The sequence below is a fragment of the Triturus cristatus genome, chromosome 12, assembly GCF_964204655.1.
Source record: "Triturus cristatus chromosome 12, aTriCri1.1, whole genome shotgun sequence".
Classification (NCBI taxonomy): domain Eukaryota; kingdom Metazoa; phylum Chordata; class Amphibia; order Caudata; family Salamandridae; genus Triturus; species Triturus cristatus.
The window spans coordinates 439,285,624-439,311,858 of NC_140595.1; positions in this window are offsets into that span (position 1 = coordinate 439,285,624).

The window sequence follows — 26,235 nt, forward strand, 5'->3', positions numbered from 1 at the left end:
CCTGATGGATACCCAGCGTTATCAGGAGAGTTCCTTCTGAGGCCAGAGACAGAGTACCCCCGCACCCAATCGGAAATAGTGTCCGAGAGCGGGCTGCAGAATACCTGCCCCGTTCATACGTTGGGGGAGACGTATGGACGGGGCAGGTATTCTGCAGCCCTGTTCAAATTTTATTTAAATTTGCACGCACCTTGTAGCCCTCTTCATTTGGACCCACACCCCACATACCCTCAGGCACCATCCGGCATTGACTTTAAAAGAGCTCCGCCAAAGTGACCCTTCGGGGGACCCGTTGGGCATTGCATCGCCGGGCCCGACGAGGAGCCAATGCCCGATGGTGAAGCATGACATCCTCCGGGGTGTGTGAGGGCAACAGGAGACAAGGGCCTGGCTGATAGCCATGGACTGTGTCCAAACCTTTGGCCAGGGTCCAATCTTCGCTGCTCATGGCCTTTGGCCCTTCTATATTTGTATTTTTTTAAATTTTTATTAAGGTTGGCTGACCCTGACCAGTGGTTCTCAAACCCTGGCAGGGTCATAGTCCCTTGTAGAAACACCCACAAGAAGTAAGATTTTAGACTTATTTCAGGGTTCATAAACACTGCTTCATTTTTCAAAATCAATTTTTTTCCTTTTATTTGGGGTTCTCCCTGCCCCCGTCCCCCCTCCCCTCCCTTTCACCAGAAGTCAAGGAATGCTACTCCTGCTCAATTCAATTAAAAAAATCTTTATTTCGGTTATTTGCTAACCATAAAAGACATACATAAAATATACAATTCATTATCACAAAACAACAACCATTTCATCATAGGAAAGTGCAATAAGAGAGTGCGTACAAAATATGGGCACAAACGAGGGACATGGTTTCACTGGTCCAGGCAGTTTCTCAATCTAATACATAGTTTTAAAAACTCCTTAATTTGGAGAATACTGTCACTGTGCAAAAGCTGCAAGTACAAAAGTGCCGGTCTGATTTGTTTAAAACCAAGTTTTTTTAAAAGAGTCACTAAATAAAGTTTGCGTGGAAATTCATAAAATTTACATAAAAAGATAAAATGCAGCATATCCTGCGGAGACTTTCCGTCGCAGCCGCAGGGTGCTGCCAATTTGTTAAAAATGTCACACTTGGGTCGAATAAGCAGGTGATGGAACTGGTTGAACCTAAATCTGGTCAGTAAAAATTTCTCATGTGAGGACAAAGACCCTTCCAAATATGGTTCGATGGCCACAGTAGTCTTAAGCATAACAAACTTTCTCACACTTGGTTTCTGAAGCTCCACATCTTCTCTCGTAATCCTCTTGTCCATCAGAAATGTTTGTTTAATGAGCTCCAGATCTCCCCTTGTAATTAATTGTGGGTTGGCAAAGAGTTCAGGACGACCAAGTTTATCAAAATTTGATTTTAGGTAACTTAGCCAAGGAGAGCTCAGTGCTTTGTCCAACGACAAGAAGTCCTTTATGATTAAATGTGTAAGGGGTATGTTCTCATTTAGCCAAATTTTAAGCCAAAACATCAAAGGGCGTAAGGAAAGCAAATCACATAAATATTGAGACCCCAACTCCTCATGTACAGCAAGATTAGCCGTACCAGGAGGGACACACAATAGACGCTTCATAAATCGATTTTCAGCAATCTGTAATTGCTCTCCATTGACATACCCCCAAAGTCCACTACCATAGGATACAGTTGCCACAGACTTGGCATTGTACAATTTCAACATAGCACAAATTGGCTTTTTCCCCAATTTGGTGGCAAAATTAAATATTGATGCGTTAACCCTCACCATTTCACCTTTTTTCTTTGCAAGATGAGGTTCCCAATTTAATTTTGTATCGAAAAGGACTCCTAAATAAGAAAATGTTTTAGTTAGAGGGACTATTTCTCTACCAATCCTAAATGGGAAGGGTTTTCTTGGTTGCTGACCAATTTGTAATACAAAAGATTTAGTGTTATTTACCAAGAGGTCTCTATCTCTCATAAATGTATTAAACGCTGTTAACAATGATTGAAGTCCCCTCTCTGTTCTAGATATAAGTACTGCATCATCTGCATAGAGAAGTATTGGAATTCCACGCCTACCAACTCTAGGACAGTCAGCACGAACGTCCTGTAACACCCCATCTAAGTCATTAATATAAAAGTTAAAAAGAAAGGGGGCCAGGATACAGCCCTGCCGGACACCCTTTCCAATACTAAAATTATTTGATACACTCAAATCCAGGGAATATCTCACATTGGCACTGGTATTACAGTGTAGGGCAACCAAAAAATCAACCAAACCGCTATCAACCCCTTTCAACCTCATTGACTGCCACAGCTTCCGCCGGTTGACGCAGTCAAATGCGGAAGACAAGTCCATAAAGGCAAGATGAATGGTACCTTTCTGTATTAAAGTATATTTGCTTAAGATCAGGAAGAGGTTAAGGCATTGAGTAATTGTCGATCGGCCTTTACAAAATCCGTACTGCGAGGGAGACATAATGTTCTTTTCCTCCACCCACTCTACCAGTCTTTGCAGTACAATTCTTCCTACAATCTTAACCATAGAATCTAATAAAGAAATTGGTCGATAGCAGTGTGGGCTGCCCTTGTCACCCTTTTTAAAAACCGGGACAATTGTGGAAACACCCCATGATCGTGGACATCCTTCTTTTGCAGCTGCATTAAAAACTGACTCTAGAATCGGTGCCCAAAACGTAGGATCAGATTTAAATAAATCAGGGGGAATCCCGTCCGGGCCGGGAGCTTTTCCGCCTGTGATTCCCTGTATGCCCTCCAAAACTTCACCTCTATTAAAAACAATCTGTGCACCAGTTTTACTACAGTCAAGTGTTGTATCCATGTCCCCTGTGCAGCAGTACAACTTCTTAAAGTGCACTTCCCACTCCTCCTTAGATATATAGCTTTCAGTACCATTTCCCGGGTCCTGTGTCAAAAATGGTTTTCTCATCAAGGCCCAGAAAGCTGTGCTACTTCCAAGGGTGGCAGGATCTAAGATCTCTAACCACGCCTCTTCCCTGAGAAATTCCTTATGTCTTGTAATAGTTTTTTTGTAGATCATTCTACACCGCTGAACATCAGCTTTTATCCTGGGCTTAGATGACAGTGCTGCTCTTAAATTTCTGGCTACTTTTGAACAATCCTGATTAAACCACCTAGGACCTCTTATGGAATCCGATTTTTTTATAGGTACTGATAGTAACTGAGATACCTTCACCGCTAAACAGTTGAAGGCATTTAGGACAGTGTTTGGGAGTGCATCCTCTTGTGTGCATAACGAAATTTCGTCAGCACAAGTGGTTCTAATTTTGTTGTACAGCTGATCAGGGGTTACCATGGACCATCTCAGTCGACGTCTGCCATCAGTGGTATTCACCCTACCGATAAGGGGTTCCACTCTTTCTTTTGCTATCAGTGGACCCCTCATGAGAGCAGTGAGGGGATTATGGTCACTGATTTCACTGACTTCGATAAAGAAGAATCCCACAAAAGACTGCATTACAGGTGTTAACAAAATAAAATCTATAAAAGTTGCCCTACCGTTCCCCTTAAATGTTGGGGTATCAAAGCACTTATTCGGGGCCATCAATGCCATCATGGGAGTTAATTCTAACTCGTTAAGCATATTATTAAGGTGTTCCCCCTCAGTTGAGTGCTCAAAATGAAAATTCTCGCAGTCCGGGCAATTAAGTTCTGTAATCATTTTAAAAAGAGGGTCTCCACAGGGATGAACATTAAAATCCCCAACCACCATGAGGTTATGAAGACAACCCTTCATAGAGTTACTAATAAAAGAATTCAGTGTAACTATATGACTAGAGTTAGTACTACAATTAGTGGAATTATAAAAATTTACCAGACCGGCCGTACAGTTATCTCCAATTAAAACTAAACCAATAATGCCAGTGTGGTTTGTTGTAATTCTCCGAACCTTACAACATAATACTATAGAAATAAACACAACCAGGCCCCCCTTAGGTCTGCCCCTAGTAGTTGCTACTGCCGGGACATAATAGGCCTTATACCCTTCCAGGAAGTAATTACAATCGATTGACCAAGTTTCCTGTAGACAGATGACTTGGTACTTTTTAATATACTCAATCCAATTGCAATCCTCCATTTTGGTACCTAGACCCGCAATGTTCCAAGAAATTATATTATTAGAGTTGTCAACAGCCGAGATACATTCCGTACATTCCAAATCCATTGAACCACGAGTTGCCTGCCCACCGGATACCTCCTGTCAGTCACATAGCTCTAATCCCGAGAGGGCATCAAATCTGTTGTGAGTTACAATGTTAAAACCATTACCTCTCTGTAATCCCACATTATGAACATATTCCCCATTGGAAGGCAGTGACTGTGAGGGTATACGGGATCTAAAGGGGCCAGGCGTTGGTGGATTTCTAATCAGATGGGAGTAAAAAAAACCCAATGGACGTATGCAAATACTATTAGGAGTGTTTGCCAATGCAGCAGCTCTAAGTAAAACAGTGGCAGCATGTTGAGGATGCCTAAAATTAATGATGATGCAGTCACCGTTTGTTCTCTTACTAGATGATCCGATCCAGCTCACCCTTCTTGTTGTTAATATTTGATCAGCAAAATTAACGGGAAACCCACAATTCTTGTTAAGCCAAAAAACCGTCCTATTCTTTAAAGAATCATGATTTTCTTCAGACACCTGATATGCTTGGGGCTGAATGGGTGGAACATTTGTAAGTACAGCCACGTAAGGTGCGCATTCAGGAGGAAGATTTACATGACGATTTTTCTTTACATGGCTATGAGGCAAATTTCCCTCAAGGGTTCCAGTGTCAGTGGTATACTGCATTGTTAATGTCGTGGGATCCGGTAAGACAGGATCAGCAACAACCACTGTATTCTGTGTATTAATCTGCCTATTTGATGGAATATTAGGTACACTTCCTTTATATGTTCCCGGATCATCCACAGTTGATTTATTATTTGCTGCATCTAATTTACCTGATACTCCGGCCAGGTGGGACTTTAGCAGGCCACCTAATCTTTCTACTTCTAAGGCCATAGTATCTAATTTGGCTAGCAAAGGTTGCACCAACTCTACAATTTTTGCCTCTATTTTTCCCTCCAGTGAGTGAAATAGAAGCGTTAATGGTTCTGGGGCGATATTAGAACTGATTCCGCCCGTACCACTACCCTCTTCTAGATTCTTTTGCAATCCCCCACTGTTAGAGACTCTGTTACCCCTCCCTGTTTTACTCTTGCAATACTTGCTCACGCGCTTAACTTGCACCTTCCTGCACAGTCTCACTGGTCTATGCTGGGGCGATAGGAGTGATGGCTCTTCCTCCGTTAGTTCAGATGCTACTTCTGGGTCATCTACAATCTGATCTGTGTATGTTTGTGCTACATTAATTACAGCAGCCCCACTTCCCCCATCCTGTCCATCTATAGGAGCTGTGACTACCAAAGGAGACGATAATTCTGCACAAACGACAGAGTCATTACCTCGCCCTAGGGAAGCTCGACGGGTATTATTAATTTGGGTCACCTTTTGCACAAGATAATTATCCATAGAACCAGCCCCCTTGGTGGGTTTATTCATCTTGACCTTAGACATATTAGCAACCCTAACAGTAATCCTTAGGTCAGGGCACGATTTTACCGGAGGCTATACCAAACAGCTAACTTCAATTAACACCTGCGGATAACCACGTTACACAACAACGTATAGTGACTACACAAGTTCTGTATTACATACGTACAGAGTCCGTGGCCCAGTCCTGTCTCTTCTGTCCTCTGAGGGCCTCAGAGGGCCCACCCTTTGCCCGGGCTTAGCCTGGCGCCGCCCGCGCGCGGACCCGCGATGCGGTGGCACGGCTGACCTTTAAGCGCCTCCAGGCGCGGATGATAGGCCGGCGGCTTCCGGGCCTGCCGCAAAGGATGCTGGGGTTTGTAGGCAGCGGGCGGCAGCGCCAGCGAAGCGGCGCTCAGTAACGCACCCTCGCCGTACACAAGGCAGTGAACAGTGAGCAGGACCTCCTCCGTCAATGTGGCAGGTATGAAGAGAGACTCGCCCGCTCTGTCAGCAGCACGGCTGACCTTTAAGCGCCTCCAGGCGCGGATGATAGGCCGGCGGCTTCCGGGCCTGCCGCAAAGGATGCTGGGGTTTGTAGGCAGCGGGCGGCAGCGCCAGCGAAGCGGCGCTCAGTAACGCACCCTCGCCGTACACAAGGCAGTGAACAGTGAGCAGGACCTCCTCCGTCAATGTGGCAGGTATGAAGAGAGACTCGCCCGCTCTGTCAGCGGCACGGCTGACCTTTAAGCGCCTCCAGGCGCGGATGATAGGCCGGCGGCTTCCGGGCCTGCCGCAAAGGATGCTGGGGTTTGTAGGCAGCGGGCGGCAGCGCCAGCGAAGCGGCGCTCAGTAACGCACCCTCGCCGTACACAAGGCAGTGAACAGTGAGCAGGACCTCCTCCGTCAATGTGGCAGGTATGAAGAGAGACTCGCCCGCTCTGTCAGCGGCACGGCTGACCTTTAAGCGCCTCCAAGCGCGGATGATATGCCGGCGGCTTCCGGGCCTGCCGCAAAGGATGCTGGGGTTTGTAGGCAGCGGGCGGCAGCGCCAGCGAAGCGGCGCTCAGTAACGCACCCTCGCCGTACACAAGGCAGTGAACAGTGAGCAGGACCTCCTCCGTCAATGTGGCAGGTATGAAGAGAGACTCGCTGATAGCCATGGACTGTGTCCAAACCTTTGGCCAGGGTCCAATCTTCGCTGCTCATGGCCTTTGGCCCTTCTATATTTGTATTTTTTAAAATTTTTATTAAGGTTGGCTGACCCTGACCAGTGGTTCTCAAACCCTGGCAGGGTCATAGTCCCTTGTAGAAACACCCACAAGAAGTAAGATTTTAGACTTATTTCAGGGTTCATAAACACTGCTTCATTTTTCAAAATCAATTTTTTTCCTTTTATTTGGGGTTCTCCCTGCCCCCGTCCCCCCTCCCCTCCCTTTCACAAGAAGTCAAGGAATGCTACTCCTGCTCCCTTTTGGCACTTTATAATTTATTTTCCAGGACTCCGCTGACTAGAGAGCTTTGTATCCATGTACCGTGCTTTGAATTCAGGGGCCAATACAGAAGAAACCAACGCCGCAGACCTAATACTTGGCACACACCACAATATGCCGGCCAGCCTCCTCCAATGTATCAACCATACAAACCAAATTTCCACGGATGGATGAACCCCTACTTTCAAGGACCAAACAACATGCAACCAAACAACATGCAACAACCGCCTTTTTTAGGGAGAGGCCAGAATACCAAGGCCAGAATACCAAGAGAGGAAGACGAAAAGGAGTCACCTGGAACGAACAGGAGGGACAGGTGCTAACACGAAGCATGTCCCAAACACGACCGGGACCCAGCTAAGCAAATCGTTGATAGTCAATTTGACTAACATCACTCTCACTGAAGATCAGGAACAAGTGCTTAATAAAGAACTGGGCTTCGTACTAACACCGACATTGGACATCTTTAAATTACAATGCGAGATGGCCGATTTCTTTAGAAAAATAAAATTGAAAGCCTTCTTTATGAACAAGGAAGAACAGACCTCGGAAAGTGATACCAACTTAAGGCCAAAATCTTCTTTATGCCCCCCTAACCATCTGGCACCTGCCAAAATCCAAGCGTTCGAACAGGCTATCATGAAGGAAGTCGAGGACATCAAAAACACATGTAAAAAACCCTTCATTAACTTTACAAAGCATGAACAGAAAGCGCTCAATGAACTCCGACAAAAAGCAGACCTTATCATAAAACCCGCAGACAAAGGGGAAGCAATTGTCCTACTCAATAAGGAAGGTTATAATACACAATGCCTTGACCTCCTCTCAGACGATAAGTTCTACAAACATATACAAATTGACCCAACTGAAAGACTACAACGTACCATCGAATTAATGGTCGATGAAGCTGAGATCAATTCATGGATCTCAAAACATGAAGCAGACTTCCTCAAAACTAAGACACCCCAAACACCTTATTTCTACTCACTCCCGCAGACCCACAAGAACACGTCCGCCCACCAGGACACCCAATAGTTTCGGGAATTGGGTTTGTACTAGAACCCCTTTCACAATTCGCGGTTCCTAAGACCTCTAGTACAGAGAATACCAACTTATTTAAAAGACACACGTGATCTATTGAACCAACTGGAAGGACAACATTACAAACGTGAACAAAATGTACCTAGTAGGTGTCGATGCGGAGAGTCTCTACACAAGCCTACCACATCAAAATACTTTGGACACACTAGAGGACATACTATTCTCTGAACAATGGGAATATAGGACACCCAGACACTTCGTTTTGGCATGTTGCAAGTTGGCCCTCACTGAATTTTATTTAATATGAAGGCACACTTTTTATACAATGCCACGGAACATCCATGGGCAGCACCTTCCCCCCAAGTGTGGCAGGGCTTTATGTGAGTAACTTTGAAAAACAATATATCCAAAATGAACAAAATCCATAAATGGGGAAGATACGTTTCTGGAGACGGTACATTGACGACATCATAATAATTTGGGAAGATGCAAGTGAAACCCTGCAAAGATTTCTGGAATGGATCAATACAAGAGATGAGTGTCTTAAATTCATCTGCTCAGCAGACAAGAAACAACTAGACTTTTGTGACATCACTATTTACGTGGAAAACAATACCCTTCAAACCAAGACCTTCCATAAACCAACAGCCAAAAATAGCCTACTCTCATATAACAGCTTTCACCCTCGCCCATTGAGAGACAACTTACCCTACAGCCAGTTCTTGCGCCTCAAACGTAATTGCAGTAAACTAGAGGATTATAAAGTACAAGCAGAAGAACTGAGCCAAAAACTGAAAAAAAAGAAATTATCCCACAAGAACAATAAAAAGGTGCCAAAAGAGAGCACGTAATCAACCAAGAGAATGTTTACTAGATACCATGCACAAAGAACCATTAGAAGACCGACTGACGTGTGTCACAACTTACAGCGTGGCCACGAATACAGTAAAAAAGATCATAAACAAACATTAGAGAACACTGACTTCTGGTTCCTTACAATGGCCCAAGCCCAGATTTACAAACAAAAGAACTCGAAACATCAAAGACATGCTTGTCTACACAAGACTGGTACCTAAGGTAAAAAGCGACACAATCACTACAGCATGGAACTTGAGTCCGATAATGGGACACTATCCATGCGGATCGTGCTCGGTCTGCAAACTAACCAAAATGACCAAGACATTACAACTATCGACCAATCTTACCTGGACAATACGTCACCATACTAACTGTAATTCCACATACATAATTTACATGATTACCTGCCCTTGTGACTTGAAGAACATAGGGATGGCCTGCCGCAAAATAAAACAACGTGTTTGCAAGCACAGGAGCAACGTCAATTGCAAAAGAGCCACAACTAAAATGAGTAAACACTATATTGATTCCAACCACACTATCGATGAATTAAATTAGGTAGTCCTGGAAACACTACTTGTGAAAGGCCACAGTGCTGAAAGGATTCTTTTTGAAAAGGAACAACGTTGGGTACACCGCATCCAGACCAACTTAAAGGGACTGATCAATAATATCCCCTGGCATACCCTAACATAAGAACAACAAGACCGATAGGACTTTCTAAAATTTCCTTGAACCCAAAGCACGCTAACCAAAGATAAGCTGTTTGATTTGGAAAATAACTTATGCCAACCACATAGGACACAAGTATGCGAAAGAGGTACCACCAGGTCGTCTCGAGTGAAGCCATAAAACTTTACGAACACCCTTTCAATATATTAAATGGCCTCATCTGAAACTATGACCATAAAATAAAACCTACTTGCAGTCATTAGACATGAGCAGTAATAATGGCTATCACAAATTTTACCACTAAATAGCGAACAACTCCATACTGAACCCACATAGCACACACGATTCTTATTTGGAAACTAAACAAACTAAATCAAGCATAGCCACGAAACCTAACATTTGTATTGCTATAACTAAAATCAATGAATGTATTCATTATATACAGAATAACCATCTGTAAGAGTCTATCTACTCTCTCTATTATGTCCCAGAGTAGATAATGCAAACTCATCACGGGCTTGCTTTACCCGCGGTGCCGTGAACAGAGCCAGCACAAGTCAGGATCAAGCTGCATGTGGTGAGAAACGCGATCAACACCACGCTCTCTTCATCACTTAAAGTAAGGTATACTAATATCTTTTTATCCTTCAGAGCAGGTCCTCAGAGCCGACTGGCACCCTGAAGAAGCCTTGATAAGGGAATCAAGAGGTATTTGATAGAAACGCTGCCGGACTACAGCGCGTACAAAGCGGCCCATTTTGAACACAGCGAGCACTTTTAGCAATCGTCTACTGCATTTTCAAAAACAAGTCACAATAGCGTCCTTGCACCTTCTACCTTATTAATGTGTTAGTGTTTAATCACCTGCCGGCCTAACGCTACCTCAGATGCCACACGAGTTAACAACTCCGTGACAAGAGTTAACAATCCACTATAACGATTCGCACTGGGTGCTTTTTTAACAATATGCTTTTTAACTATGTGGTTTCATATTGGCAACAAAGCTCTCCCTTCAAGGACGTGGAGCACTGAGGCCAATATTCACTACGCGCACTAAGCATTACAAGATCGTTTACCAGCGCGCTCGACAACATGACTCGGATACTCCACCCGATATCTAAACACGAGCGCCATTTTCCACAATGTGCGGAACCGGCACACAAAGAACATTGCAAAGTTGCATTACCTAACATCCTAACAATTGCGCACTGTACATTGAAATGTCAATGTTAATGAATGCATGGCGCCCAATTGCACCCTGTACTTTACAATATTAATGAATGTACAGTGCCCATACGATAGGGTTCCTAAATGTCATCCTTACTTCCTCTCTGATTCACAGTGTTAACATGCTTAGTTCATTAGTTGCAGCAGGTAGCAACATGCAAATAGCCTAAGCAAGCGTCACCATTTAGGGTGCACGATTAAAGAAAGTTTACAATTGCACCTTTCTTTTCTTTCCTCTTTTATTTCAGTTACAGGTACAACTGACCTGACTACAAACAATAGAAGTGGATAATTAACCACTGCTAATAGTCACCATAACGTGCTACTATATACCTATCGGTCCTGATGAAAACCTCCAGATGAACAGAAAGGCTGAAACATGTTGACCACCAACAGTGCGATAGAATAGTAACTTGTTTACGCATGCACCACCCTGTTTTTAATTTTCCACACCACCAGATCCATTAAAGTATTTACTTATATGGTGATGTAGGAAATTTTAACTCACTTCACAAGGGCACTTCACTCCATTTTTTATCTCTGGACACTACTGCAATACCAGTTGATCTTCCTCCAGGTGGAGGTCAGCATATTCTCAGAATAAACCCTATGATGATGCTGTCATGTTACATTAAGGCGGAGAACCAAGATGTACTGCCAGTATCCTTCTTACGTGAATGAGGGTTGTTTTAGACAGAACAATAACAAATTTGACCCTGGTACACAGAACAAGTGGTCCATTCTCCCCTCTTTTTGATTATGGTCATTTGACATGCCTTTCTTGAAAAAATCTGGGTCAAGTGTGATATGACATCACTGATGTCATTAAGGTCTAGCGATATGTGATGTCACCTCTGCTACCCTGGTATGTTGTGAATTTACGCCCATCAATGACTACATCAATACCAGCAGATATCAGGAAAGAATGAACTTTAAACTTTACAGCGGTAACCACAGATCACTGATTCTATTTATTCCATAAGTTTCTACTCCAGTAAATATTTTATTGGATTTGCATACTGTAGGAAGACAGCTCTTTATATGGTGTACCAAAATTAGGTATACCATGCAAAGAGTCCAGGTATTCCCTAACTAGTGGACAGGGGCCTGCTTTAGCAATTCCAAGGTGCTCTTCTGGTCAAGCAGCCCAGGCTTATCAGAGAGAAGTATTAGACATCTGCTGCACACCCACAAACAATAAATGATACACACAACTCAATAAGGAGATTTACATCAATTTATAAACAATAACAATTATCTTTATATCACTTTAGGCACCAGGATCATCAAAATCAGGTAACTACTTTTTAAAATTGTAGGTTTGAAGAAAACAGGTTTTATAATTGAAGCACTTTTCTGCAATGTTAACTTAGTAGGGGAACATACACTGCATAAGGACTCTTAACCCGAATGGAGAGTGCCACATAAGTGTTGACTGGATTTCGATGTCCAGCCCTGACCCGATTGTGTGATGTAAGTTAATTCTCTACCTTCACTCTGATATAAGTAGTAGTGGATAACTGATTTTCTTTTGCATCTTCACTTGTGATTTGATGTGGACACATTTTTACTTAATTTTATTATTTGTATCATATTTTAATTTATCTCTTATTTTTAGTTTGTGCACATTGATTTATTTGGTGGTACTTTTTAGATTAAAGATTTTGATATCTTCACCTTGGAGGCACGTGGCTCACCATTGGTGTGTGATTTTGGGTGTAGTTTTTTCGGTTCGCATGGATTGCAAACACACACCTGGAATTCTTTATTTAAAATCTTTTAATTTCATCAGCACATCTATGTATATAGGCATAGGCAACTGACATACTTTACAGTACATATTATTATAATTATCTTATTGGTTGTTTCTTTGCACCTTTGTCCTGATGAGGCCCAAATGATGGGGCCGAAACGCATCGACTGCATTGAGTAGAGGAGTCCAATGGATTACTAGTACCTGTTAAGAAATTTGATACACACACTGGGGATTTGCTCAGAGGTTGAAGTCTTTACCTCATGTGTGTATTAGACTACCTCGTAGTCGGATTGCTTATAATTATGTAGCAACCACTAGATTCTAACTTTGGGGTAGGAAGAAATGTATAATCATGTGTATGATCATGTATATATTTAATAGTTTTTTGTTAACGTTTGTGCAATTGGTTTAATTCCTTTTTTGGTTGTTGTCTTTATGTATTTCATTTGTTGGTAAGAATAAGAGAACAATTTAAAAAAAATCTAAATTGTTCCCATTGGAATCAGAGGTGGCATGTGCAATAATGTTGGCAAGTCAACATGAAGGGACTTTGTACCAAAGAGTAGGATTTAATTTGTATTTGTCCTATTGAAATATGTGATGTATCGATTCCTCCGCATTATTTTAGTGTATAGTTAGATGCTTTTTACCCAGATGTGGAGGATTAGGGCAAACCCCCTTGTTGTATATATTAAGGTCACTTAACAGCAATTTACGGGACCCTTCCCCAAGTCTAAAGATGAGTATGGGACAAGGTCCCTGGCAACACCAACAGGCCACCTCAGGAAGCACTGGGGCATCCGGGTGTAGAACTGTCTTTTTCAGTGTCTGGTGATTTTGATACTTTAAATCATAATTGAAGCACTTAGTAGTAATGTTAACCTCTGGTGGAAAAACCTGTATTACATTTGGGCACTCAACAGGTACTTACATGACCAATCTTCTTGACTTAAGGTGAGTATGGGAGCTAGGTCAGAGGCAGCACCAACAGTTCACTTTAGGCAGCACTGGGGTGCGGAGGTGCGGAGGTGATTTACAGCATCAGGTGCCCGATTCAAGTCTATGGAGATCGGTCTAACAGAAAAGAGGCTGCAGGTTAGGACTGGGAACAAGTCGGGCTGAAACCAACAAGGGGGCTCAGCCTCATGATGCTTGGGGATATGGGGACACCTTCGGTCCTCTTCTCCACCGACCCGGGTCGAGGGGTGCAGAGGTGTCCTTAGACATTAGATTTTCATCACAGGGATCAATTGCCATAGATGGGGCCTGCACAAAAAGGCTAACGGGGTGATGGGAAGTCCACAGTAGCGACATCCAAGGTGGGTGTTGTCTCTGGAGGACCGGGGGACCAAGCTGGCACTGTTGGCTGACTTCGGTGCCAGGGTTTCACGGTTCTGGAGTCTCACAGTCTTCTTAGGGGTTCCTGCAGGATGTAGGGAAGCAGCTGTCTGCTCCGCCAGGGTTCCTGAGTCTTTGAAGAAGTGCTGGCTGTCATCCCATGCTTTGGAGGATCTGCAGCTTGCAGGGAAAGATGACTTTGGTGCAATTGTTGAGAATAGGCAAACAGGCCAGCAGGGCTGGTGTCAAGTCAGTTGCTTATTTTGCATTTTTCGCTTATGTGGCTATTTGGCCATTCTTCTTTTGGTCAGCAGGATCTGATTCCCTAAATACTGCATTTAGGGTTGTTAGGGGAGTATAGGGTAGAAGCAAATGGGCTTCTTACCACTGGGGTCACCACGCCCCCTATTTGACCACTTCCTGGAGGAAGTGGGCATAACCCTGTCCCAGAGATCCTAAATTTGCCATCACCGAGATGGTCACTTCTTTAAAGTTGCATCCATTTAGGTAGCCCAGTTCAGGGGTGGCACTTGCCTGAGGGCGGACATGCCTGTCTTGCCTAGTTACTTTTCCCTCCTGTCCAGCTGCCAAAGGATTCCAGACAAAGGGGGTTGGTTTTTTCTCTTGTGAGAGATGCCAGATTTGCATAACCCGTGCACTGTCAAAATTACATCAAATACCAGCCAAAAAGTGGGGGTGACCATGTCAAAAAGGGCACTTTCCTACAGACAACAACAAACAGAGAGTGGTGCTCGTACTAGTAATGTGATGCAACCAAGCATAAAAGTTAAACAAGAATAAAAGGGGAGAGGAAAAAGCTATTAATATGAAGTGGTGGGAGTTAGTTTCAAACCATAAAAATAAGCATAAATCTTTTCTTATTCATCTCTAGACTTCTGTTCTACAAGGCGCATTAAACAGAGCCAGACTATTCCCACCTTTAATGTGTGAGTCCGCACTTGGGTATCTGATGTTTGTAAATGAAATGGGCATTATTCTTCATAGCCCGATTTCACAACAAAGAAGCTTGAATACAAATCTGGCTACCATTTCATCCAACACTAAGGTAATGGAAACTTGATATGGCCTGATTTAACCCTAAGATAAGTGATTTCCATTGTGATGTGCAATTATAAAATATTAGCCTTTTAGCAACCATTTCAGATGTATACGAAGGTGGCCAGTAGAGTATTTAGCAGACCAGAGTTACTTGGATTACATATTGGACTCTGCAATAGCTTCAATGCCTTTTGTTCAGGTTTATGCTCTGGCCATTCAAGGCACCAGGGGCTAGCTTGAATGTCAGCACTGCAGCTCATGACCATGCAGACGGTGTCACCACACAGAAGAAATCATTTTACATATGCTACTGATGTGTCTATCCTGTTTTTTGCAAATACACACTAGGGTTCTGCTATTAGGAGGATTTCATCTTTGTATGTTTTAGGGCTGTATTATTTGTCATGTTCTCTGTTTCAAAACTGTCAGCAATTGCCCATGGATGGAGCCAAATGATTTTGCTAAACTCTTTATAACACAGGTTGAAGTGTTTTTTAGCACATGCATTTTAAAAATGTCATATGATTTTATTGTTTAAATGTGTGTTAATCCGAAGCTCTGGTACTTACTGATTTTTAGGTTTGTGTTTTGAAAGAACAGCTGTACAGGAGACCTTTAGCTTTCAATATACACAGCCTGTCCTCTATGTCTGCCCTTTTCACCAGTTGGCTTTCTTGAACCAGCCATTTTTAGCTATTGGCTTGAGACTTTGTCAATCATGTTTTGGGTCAGCCAAGTGGATTATCCATCTCTCAGGTAATGCTATTGGCTGTTTGGTTGTACTCTCCTGCCTTCATTAGAGAGCTTGCCTTGAAGTTCATGAGGGACTACTATATGACCATAGCACTTTCTGTCCTCGCCATCTAAATATGTCATGTGTGTCTCACTCAAATATACTAACACTACAAGCGTTAGCACATGAAATCCAGATCTATTTGCGTTGCCAATACTTGTTAATTTTTGTACTGAAGGTCTGGTTGCATTCATAATGAAAAGTTGGTTTTAATTCTGTACGGTTTTTCAAAGCTTCGAGTAATTACAGTTACTTACTAATCTAGAGGAAGAATGAAAGATGCAAAATGTGCTTAGTTATTGCAGTGTTTTCAGGGGACTATTATACCATGCATAAGGAATCTCCAAATGTTCCCCTTTAGTCTCACCCAAGCACACTCTTGACTCTTTCTAATTCAACAGCTTCTATTATTTTTTGATTTTCCCGCCAGCTCTAAAGTGCCTTAAAAGAGCGCATCAAGAATGACTCACTCACTCATAATTCTGTGGAAATTCAGTTTTTGATGGACGAAAGCTCCTCCATTTTGTGTTTCTCAGTCTCCATTTTGTGTTAGTCCTTTTCAGCCTGCCACCTCAGCACATATAAATCTGCACCGTCTGCACAAAGAAATGCTGGTATATTAAATGACCCCATAGCACATGTTTGTTCAATGATAGCTTGCAAGTAGAGCAGGGCATTGACATCAGGTCAATGACTCATTTGTGTAACTTTCCTACTGATTGAGATCATATGTATTATAGCTAACAAAAGACTGCTGATGGTAACAAATTATTGTTGTCACAAGAAATGTGACCTTTTGTTCCAAGTAGATGATTAATGAAGTGAGCGCCTGACTTTTGTAACCAAAGGCGTGTCTATGTTTTATTTCTGGCACAAGTTATACCCAGTTCTGCTTTATTCCTGTTGACTATGGAATTTCTGATGATTGATGGAATTTAGTGAGCAATCTTATATTAGTGTTCTGTATGCCACATATACACATCTGCAGAGGAACTGGTCCAGACCAGTTCATCATATCGTCTGGAGATCATTAATCATCCTTGGCAGTTACTAATCTTTTCTACCTACTCCCACCTACTCTTGTTCCAGCACAACCATATATAAGGCCTCTTGTGACTGTGTAAGTTGTCCACTTCTCTCATAGCCACATGGAGCTGTGAGGTGGTGTACCCGCTTGAGCGTAATAAATCTTTTTATATTTCAGTTACCTCCGACTGCTGGTCTTCCTTGTTGTAAGCGTACCTGGGCGAGGTAGGAAAAGATCCACTTCCTCAAATTAGCGACTCTGGTGGGACCTCTCCGTGGGACATCCAACGGCTAGTTGAGTCCGTGGTTGGAAGGTGCGACCGAGGACCGAATGATCGTGGGGGCCCCTGCACGAAGGAGACAGTGTTTCTCTACAGCAGCTGCCATCTGAAGTCCCGACAGGCCTTTTGACACAGGATTTCCCCGGCAGAGGTCCACGAGCTGATCCCTTCTGAAACAGACGTGTTGTCCGAAGACCAACAGTCGGACGATCCAAGGACCGCAAGGAACACCACAGATTGGTGAGATTGTTCTGTTGCATGTTTTTCTGTTAAAAGTTAAGGGTTTGATAAGTCCATTGAGGACTGCGGTAAAGGAATAGTTATAACTAAAAGAATAGGAACAATGAAGAAATGCATTTCTAAAACGTTCTGTTGTATGCGTTCAGGTTATCGGTTAGACGAAAGTTTCCCCACTCCCGTTGAAGATAGTCCTGGTTGGATATTAATGATAAAGAAAGGAGTGAATGTGAACTTATACAACAAAATATGGCATGAGTACACAAAAAAGGATAAGGAATTACAGTTTCCTATTGATGGTACCTTTGATTTAGCTAAATTACAGTATTTACAGCAATGTATGATGGAACGAAAGGTTCGACCAGCTATGTTTGAAGTATTTCAAACATGGGAAAAATCTGCCAGAACACGAAATATGAAACAAAAAAAAGATAGGGAAAGAGAGCAGAATAAAACACCTATGGCCAAGGTAGCAGAATATAATGAAATGAAGATAAATGAAAATATCGAACAGCATGACAGAGAATTTAGAATGAAAACAGAAAAATGCTTCGTTGCAAAGGAAAAAAAAGAGTGTTCCCCAGCTGATGAAGTATTGGATGATCTGTTAGACAAACCACCCCCATATAATATTGTCCAAATACCTGCACCCCCAGGTCGAGGGCCTGCGGGTCAACAAGTTAATGTTATTGCACAGCCAGCCCAACAGGTAAACCCCCCTGTTGTACCGGCTCAACAGATCATTCCTGTTGTGCAGCTACAACAGGTGGCCCTTCCTGCTACACAAACTCAACAGATAGTTCCCCCCGTTAATAATTTTCAGGGTATCCATGGTTCAGTAGTAAACACCCCACCACTACCTTCCGCTCCAGCATCCTCTAGTATGACGTCTCCTGTGTTGATGACCCCATTTACCACACTGTCTTATGCACAGGGTGCCTCTGGAGCAGTGGTTTATCAAACCCCAGTATCCTGGAGTACAATGACACCCTGTGCCGCGCAAAGCGATTCTCCTGCCATAAACATCAGACGAAAGAAAAATTGGATGGATTCCCCTTCAACACTTAGGGATGGTTCACCGTCAGATAGATTTGTCAGACAAACTCGACTAGGCAGTGTAGAAAAAGATACCCTAAAGGAAATGACAAGAAAATGGATGGACCTAGGAGAAATAACTAAAAGAGGAGCTAGGGAGACTTTTGAAGGAATGCAACAGTTAAGGGCTAAAAATTTCGTCATTAATACTATGGTGCATCGACTGCTTGACCACTGTCAACTCTTATCAGAGCACTGTGACATCAGTTTCAACATGACAGACAGATTGAATAAAATGTGGAGAGACAGTGACAGTTCCACATTAACACTCGCACAGTGTGAGACAGCGTTTGAAAACTGTTACCATTTTCAAAGGGAGTTGGATGCTCTTTCCTGTGGCGCCACTAACAGACACCTTCACCAAAACTATGGTCCAGAAGTGGATTATGTCGACTCCGCCTTCCCTATGAGAGAAATACATCCAATTCCAAATCCTCAAGGTGCGAATCTCCCAGCTATTCGCCAGTATGTTCACACTCCTTGGAATAGAGCTGATCTGTTGGCCATGAAAAAGGAGTTGCCTGACCCTAGAAAGAATCCCAAAGTTTTTTACGAGCAACTTGAATCCGCCATTAATTTAACACCTATGATATTAAAAGACATTGATTTTTTATTTGATTTTTTGGTGCCACAAGACGTGTGGCGTCAAGTAAGGGACAACAATTGCGCGACCATTAACTGGCAAAATATGATAAATGATGACGCTGGTAGACCAGCGGGAGGGCCTGTGCCACAAACCATAAGGAACTTACCAGGGCTTATTATAACACGAATGCAGGAAATATTGCCCAGGGAAAAGGTGGATTGGGATAAATTGACTGCATGTCGACAGAAGGAGGGCGAGGAAGTTACTGATTTTTTTAGCAGAATAGAAGAGGTCTTTAAAGGACATAGTGGACAAGACATACAGACTGTACAGGGAAAGCGCATTTTTGCTAACCAGTTCGTGCATAATCTCTTATCTGACTTGTCAGACAGTATAAAGACTTACGAAAGTACCTGGACTGCTAAGGACCCAGCTGAATTATTAACAATGGCCTGCTATTATGAGAATAAGAGAAATACAGAGAAGGGGAAAAGGGATAAGCAAATGAAGGAATTAAAAACAAAGGCATTAATGCAGCAAGCTTTTCCTGACAGAGGAAGGTCAAGAGGACGTACAAATTTTCAGAGGGGAGGTGGACGTAGTAGAGGGGCTGGTCGAGCTGCTTCAGCTCCGACGCAGCAGAGAGCAGGGATAGGGTACAATACATGTGCCAATTGCTATCAGGAGGGTCATTGGAGAAACGAGTGCCCGTTGCTACAGGGCCAGGGTCAGAATATGAGAAACAATACAAATACTTACAGAGGGAATACAACACCCCATGCTGACAGAGGGAGAGGTAGGGGACAGCAGAGAAATTATAACAACGACAACCAGGCAAATTATTTTGATCAAAGGAATAATGCGTATTTCACACAGGATTACGCACAGGATGATGACGGCCAAGATTGGACACAATAGGGGTGCCCAGGAGAGGACAGGGAGCGAGTGCAGATACCAGTGGATTCCTCAGGACCATATGTAAAAATGGTAATTGAAGGTGAAGAGAGGGTATTTCTTCTAGATACTGGTGCCACTAATACATCCATTTCCCACCGCCTGCTCCCCCATGTTCCTCTCTCGGGAAAGTTAGATAAGTCGGTGGGATTTTCCAATGCCGTTGTCACAAGCCCCATTTCACGACCATTGGACTTCACAATTGGTCCCATAACAGGGAGTATGCCATTTGTATTAACAGAAAAATGTTCACTTAATTTATTAGGTTTGAAGGCTTTGAAAATGATGCATGCCACTATATACTGTACACCGGATGGTGTCTACCTCACTTGCAAGAAAATACCATGCCCTAAACTAAAATGCCTATCTCGACAATACATGGTTACAGACAAAAATAACATTCCACCTGAACTTCATGATATAGATTCAAATTTGTGGGCACATGGACCGAATGATGTAGGGAAAATGGATATCGACCCAGTACGTATTAAAGTAAAAGAAAATGTTAGATTGCCTCGTATTCCCCAATACAAGACATCAAAAGAAGGTGAGGAGGGACTGAAAATTGTCATATCAGACTTGCTACAACGACAAATAATAAAAGAAGTCACAAGAAGCCCATGTAATAGCCCTATTTTACCTGTGATTAAACGAAATGATGGTACAGGAGAGATCAAATATAGGATGGTGGTTGATTTACGAGCCATTAACAAAATAGTGGAACCCCAATACCCTGTTGTACCAGATATCACTGCAATGTTTTCATCTGTACCACCTTCAGCCCAGTGGTTCACTGTAATTGACCTCAAAAATGCCTTCTTTAGTATTCCAATACATCCAGACAGCCAATATTTATTCAGTTTCAGTTTCCAAGGAAGATCGTACCAATTCTGTCGCGCTCCCCAGGGCTATACAGAAAGTCCTAGCATCTATAGCCAAGCATTGAAAAGACAACTAGATCATTGCGTTATGCCACCAGGTACAGTGTTGTTACAGTATGTGGACGACTTGCTCATAACAGCTGAAACAGAGGACATCTGTAAGCAGGCTACGCATGCTGTTCTAACATTTCTTGCTTTGCATGGACATAAGGTTTCGCCAGCTAAACTACAGTATTGTCGACAGGAGGTGACGTATTTAGGTCATCTCCTGTCGAAAGGAGGGAGAAGATTATCATCTGACAGAATACAAACAGTGCAGAACATTCCCAGACCTCGAACTCAAAGAGATGTGCGTGCATTTCTGGGAATGGTCTCCTTTTGTAGGCAATGGGTACCAAATTTCTCTTATCTGGCCAAACCATTACTGTCCTTAACTCACAAAGATGTGACAGATCCCATCCCTTGGGAGAAAGAGCATCAAGATAGCTTTATGGCTCTAAAAACTGCCTTATGCAATGCACCTGCTTTGGGCACACCGGACTACACTAAAGACTTTGCATTGTTCGTATATGAAAGGGAAGGGTGCGCAATGGCGGTACTAACTCAGAAAAATGGAGAGAAGAATAGACCATGTGCCTATTTTTCCTCAACATTGGATCCGGTAGCAAGAGGCCTACCGAACTGCCTCAAAAATATTGCTGCTGCGGCTGCTGCAGTAAAACAGGCAGATTCTATCGTCCTTGGACATCCAGTTATGGTTTACGTACCTCATTCAGTAGACATACTATTAAACAAAACAAAAACTCAGCATTTAACTAATGCTAGGTTAACTCATTATGAGCTGATATTAATGGCCACCAACGTGACCTTACAACGATGTAACACAATAAATCAAGCTACTCTGATGCCTCTCCCTTCGGAGCAGGATGAAGTACAACATGATTGCGTGATTGTTACTGAAACTGAAACGAAAGGTCGAGTAGATTTGGTAGATGTACCTATGTCTACAGTTGATGGTACACTATTTGTGGATGGCTCTTGTCTAAAGAGACCAGATGGAACCACCTCTGCAGCCTATGCAATTACAACCAACAAAACAGTGGTTGAGACATGTAAAATACAACAGATGTCTGCTCAGGCAGCCGAGCTAATTGCTCTAACTAGAGCATGTGAGCTTTCAGAAAAGTTAGTAGTAAACATCTACACCGACAGCCAGTACGCCTGGGGGGTGGCCCACAACTTCGGAAGATTATGGGCTGAGAGAGGGTTCATTACATCTGGCGGTGCTAAAATACAGCATGGCACCTTGATTACAAGACTACTAAATTCTCTTGCCTTACCAACTAAGTTAGCCATTATGAAGTGTAGTGCACACAAGAAAATCACAGACCATGTAGGTCAGGGAAATGCCTTTGCCGATGAAACAGCCAGACATACTGCATTAAATGAGTACACCTTAACCTATGTAGTGTCCAGTGTAGATAAGGAGAACAATGAAATTGATCCTTACAAAGAGATAAAAGAGATTCAGGGGTTGGCAGATGAAGATGAAAGAAAGAAATGGGTAAAGGAAGGATGTTACTTTAACACACACCTTGGGGGATGGACAAATACACTTGGAACAAAATGGATTTTGCCCGATAGTTTCCTTTTACCAATGCTCCAGATGGTTCATGGCCCGGCACACCTGGGGGCTGATGGAATGACAAATACAATTGAAAAGATATGGGAAAACAAAAATATAAGAAAGACAGCTGTGAAACTTTCTAAGAATTGTATGACCTGTGCTCTTCATAATGTGGGGAAAGGGATACAAGTACCACCTGGTCATTTCAGATTACCAGAACACCCCTTCGAATGCCTTCAGATGGATTACATTGAAATGCCCCCTTCCAATGGCAAAAGATATGTTCTAGTTATTATATGCAGTTTTAGTAATTGGGTGGAGGCATTCCCTTTGAAGGATAACACTGCATTAAGCACAGCCAAGATGTTGTTAAAATAGTACTTCCCCCGCTATGGTTTACCCAGAAGTCTGTGGAGTGATAACGGGGTACATTTTTCCAATAAAATAATGGACCTAGTCTGCCAAGGACTGGGTCTTAAACAAAAATTTCATTCAGTTTATCATCCAAAAGCAGCAGGACTTGTAGAACGCTGCAACGCTACATTAAAAAATAAACTGCAAAAAATATGTGCATCAAGCACTCTCAGTTGGGTGGATGCTTTACCCTTAGCATTGTTCTCTATGAGGACAACTGTTACGTCCAAAAATAGGCTCTCTCCATATGAGCTTGTTATGGGGAAACCTGCAAATGTATATGGGTTTGCCTCTCCACCGAAGCTGCAGGAATTGACACATTCTGCTTTATTGGATTATTGTAAAGAATTAACTTCTGCCCTGTCTACCATTCGCCAACAGGTCAGAGACACTTGGTCCCCGCCGCTGGAAGGTGAAGTACATGACATCAAGCCAGGGGACTGGGTCCTGACCAAGAACTTTGTGAGAAAGAACAGTCTACAACCCAGATGGAAGAAGCCTTCCCAAGTTTTGTTAGTCACACAAACAGCAGTTCGATGTGATGGACACAAAAACTGGATTCATCTGTCAAATGTGAAGAGAGCACCACCGTTCTGGCCACAATTGCCCCCGGAAGAGGAACATTCTGACCGAAGGACTGGTGACTGCACTCCTGCAAACATTGACAATAAAGGAACTGTATCAGGATACAATCTACGCCCAAGGAAATTGAAGAGTGCTTAGGACGGAGCAAGCACCAACTGCCGTGCACTGAACAGTGCCATCTTTAAAGGACTAACTTGTGCAGTGAGGTTAGTAAAATAAGGACACTGCTGATAAGGATTTGACAAAAGAAGAAAGGAACACCTCCCAAGCCCAAAGACCCATAGGAGGAGAGGGTGCGAGGTTGAATTTTTGTCAAAACTAATACCACCTGTAGAGCCTGTAACAGTGAGGCCTATAACGAACACTGTTGAACTGATTGTATATTACTAATGGTATTGTTATTTGGAAGACCAACAAGACACGTTCCTTTGCTAGACATGGAGGATACATATTCCACCCTTAAACTGAAGAAAGGCCATTGGTACACCAGATTAGGAATATTATGTCTGTTATTCTGTATAATGTCTTTGGTCATTGGCTTACTATATCTTTTGGAGCTTTATCATCCTATAGCACAAACAGCCCCGCTTCCCTCTGAGCTTCCATCTGACATTGTCCCCTCAGTTACAGTAGCACCTGAAGATATGGATCATAGGGAAGAAATGCGTCATAACTCCTTTCTTACCCTACTTCATCAGACCCACCAAATAATAGATAAGAATAATTGCTGGATATGCATGCAATTTCCCGCCTATGTAGATGAAGGAATACCCCTTTTACAAGTACCCCTGCCATTTGAAGCATCCTGCTATGCCTTACACATTGTAGTGCTGAAAATAGAGCTAATAGGAGTCCTCAGCAAACTGGTCGTAGCCCGTTCTTCAACTAGAACGACAACGACCTCCCTGTACAACCGTTATGAAAAAGACATCCTCCAGCCAGGGAATTGCACTGCAGTTATCTTGGACAATGCGACGTTCCCCTTTTCTAATATATTTACCCCATTGTTTTTGGTAAACAATGCTAGTATACCTCCACTTGATAGAGACACCACGAGAATACCCTTTTTGAAAATCAGACAGCGTGGTGTGCTTGGGAGTATATGCATTCGAAGCAACGGTACTGCCAATATGGGGAATAGTACAAATTGCAATATGACTTTTGAGGTGACTTCTCAGGAAATGTCTGTTCCACTTTATGTCGGTGACTCCGTTTATTTCATTTGTGGTACTAAGGCCTATACTTGGCTACCAGTGAATTGGGGTGGTTGTTGTCACATAGGACTGGTTACACCACCTGTGTCTGTCAAAAGTACACGAGAAGTAAATAGAGCCTCTAAGACTATAAGGGGTAGACGGAATGTTGATCAAGGGGATACGGTGTCTGAGATAGCTGGTGATGTGCTGGCAGCGTTTGTCCCATGGTATGGCCCTGCCATAAATTCCCGGAACATTCGCAGATTGTCCCGTCTCTTGGAAGCCACAATAGAGGAGACCGCAGGGATTATTGAGAACATCACAGTAGAGCTCAAAGCCGTACGATTAGTCTCGCTTCAGAACCGGATGGTTCTAGACATGATGTTGGCAGAACGGGGTGGAGTCTGTAGGGTGATTGGAGCCTCCTGCTGCACGTATATACCTGACTCGTCCACGTCAGTTAGGGAAGCTGTCAAGAGACTGTATGATATAAGATCACAGGTCCATAGTGATGTTGGCTCATGGGATCCTGCAGGTTCCTTTTGGACAACTTTATCTGGCTGGGGCTGGAAAATAGGTATGTTCCTAGTGGCTATCTTCCTTATAGTGGTTGGGTGCTGTATTTTCATTAATTGCTTGCCCATGTGTTGTCAGTGTTTGGGGCGCCTATTGAAACCACCCCCAATGCCCCCTGTGACAGTAACTAATGCTCTCATCATGAGAGATGTGGTAGCACAGGAATTGATGGATATTGACATCTCGGATAACGCCCCATCAAGCGCCAATACAGTTGATTATGTGAATGAGCGCAATGCGGCCCACTATAGTAACAGCCGGCCTATTTATGAGCATGTGCGTTAACATCGCAACAAAAATGTTGGACCTTGCGTCCAAAGGGTCGATTGTGGAAATTCAGTTTTTGATGGACGAAAGCTCCTCCATTTTGTGTTTCTCAGTCTCCATTTTGTGTTAGTCCTTTTCAGCCTGCCACCTCAGCACATATAAATCTGCACCGTCTGCACAAAGAAATGCTGGTATATTAAATGACCCCATAGCACATGTTTGTTCAATGATAGCTTGCAAGTAGAGCAGGGCATTGACATCAGGTCAATGACTCATTTGTGTAACTTTCCTACTGATTGAGATCATATGTATTATAGCTAACAAAAGACTGCTGATGGTAACAAATTATTGTTGTCACAAGAAATGTGACCTTTTGTTCCAAGTAGATGATTAATGAAGTGAGCGCCTGACTTTTGTAACCAAAGGCGTGTCTATGTTTTATTTCTGGCACAAGTTATACCCAGTTCTGCTTTATTCCTGTTGACTATGGAATTTCTGATGATTGATGGAATTTAGTGAGCAATCTTATATTAGTGTTCTGTATGCCACATATACACATCTGCAGAGGAACTGGTCCAGACCAGTTCATCATATCGTCTGGAGATCATTAATCATCCTTGGCAGTTACTAATCTTTTCTACCTACTCCCACCTACTCTTGTTCCAGCACAACCATATATAAGGCCTCTTGTGACTGTGTAAGTTGTCCACTTCTC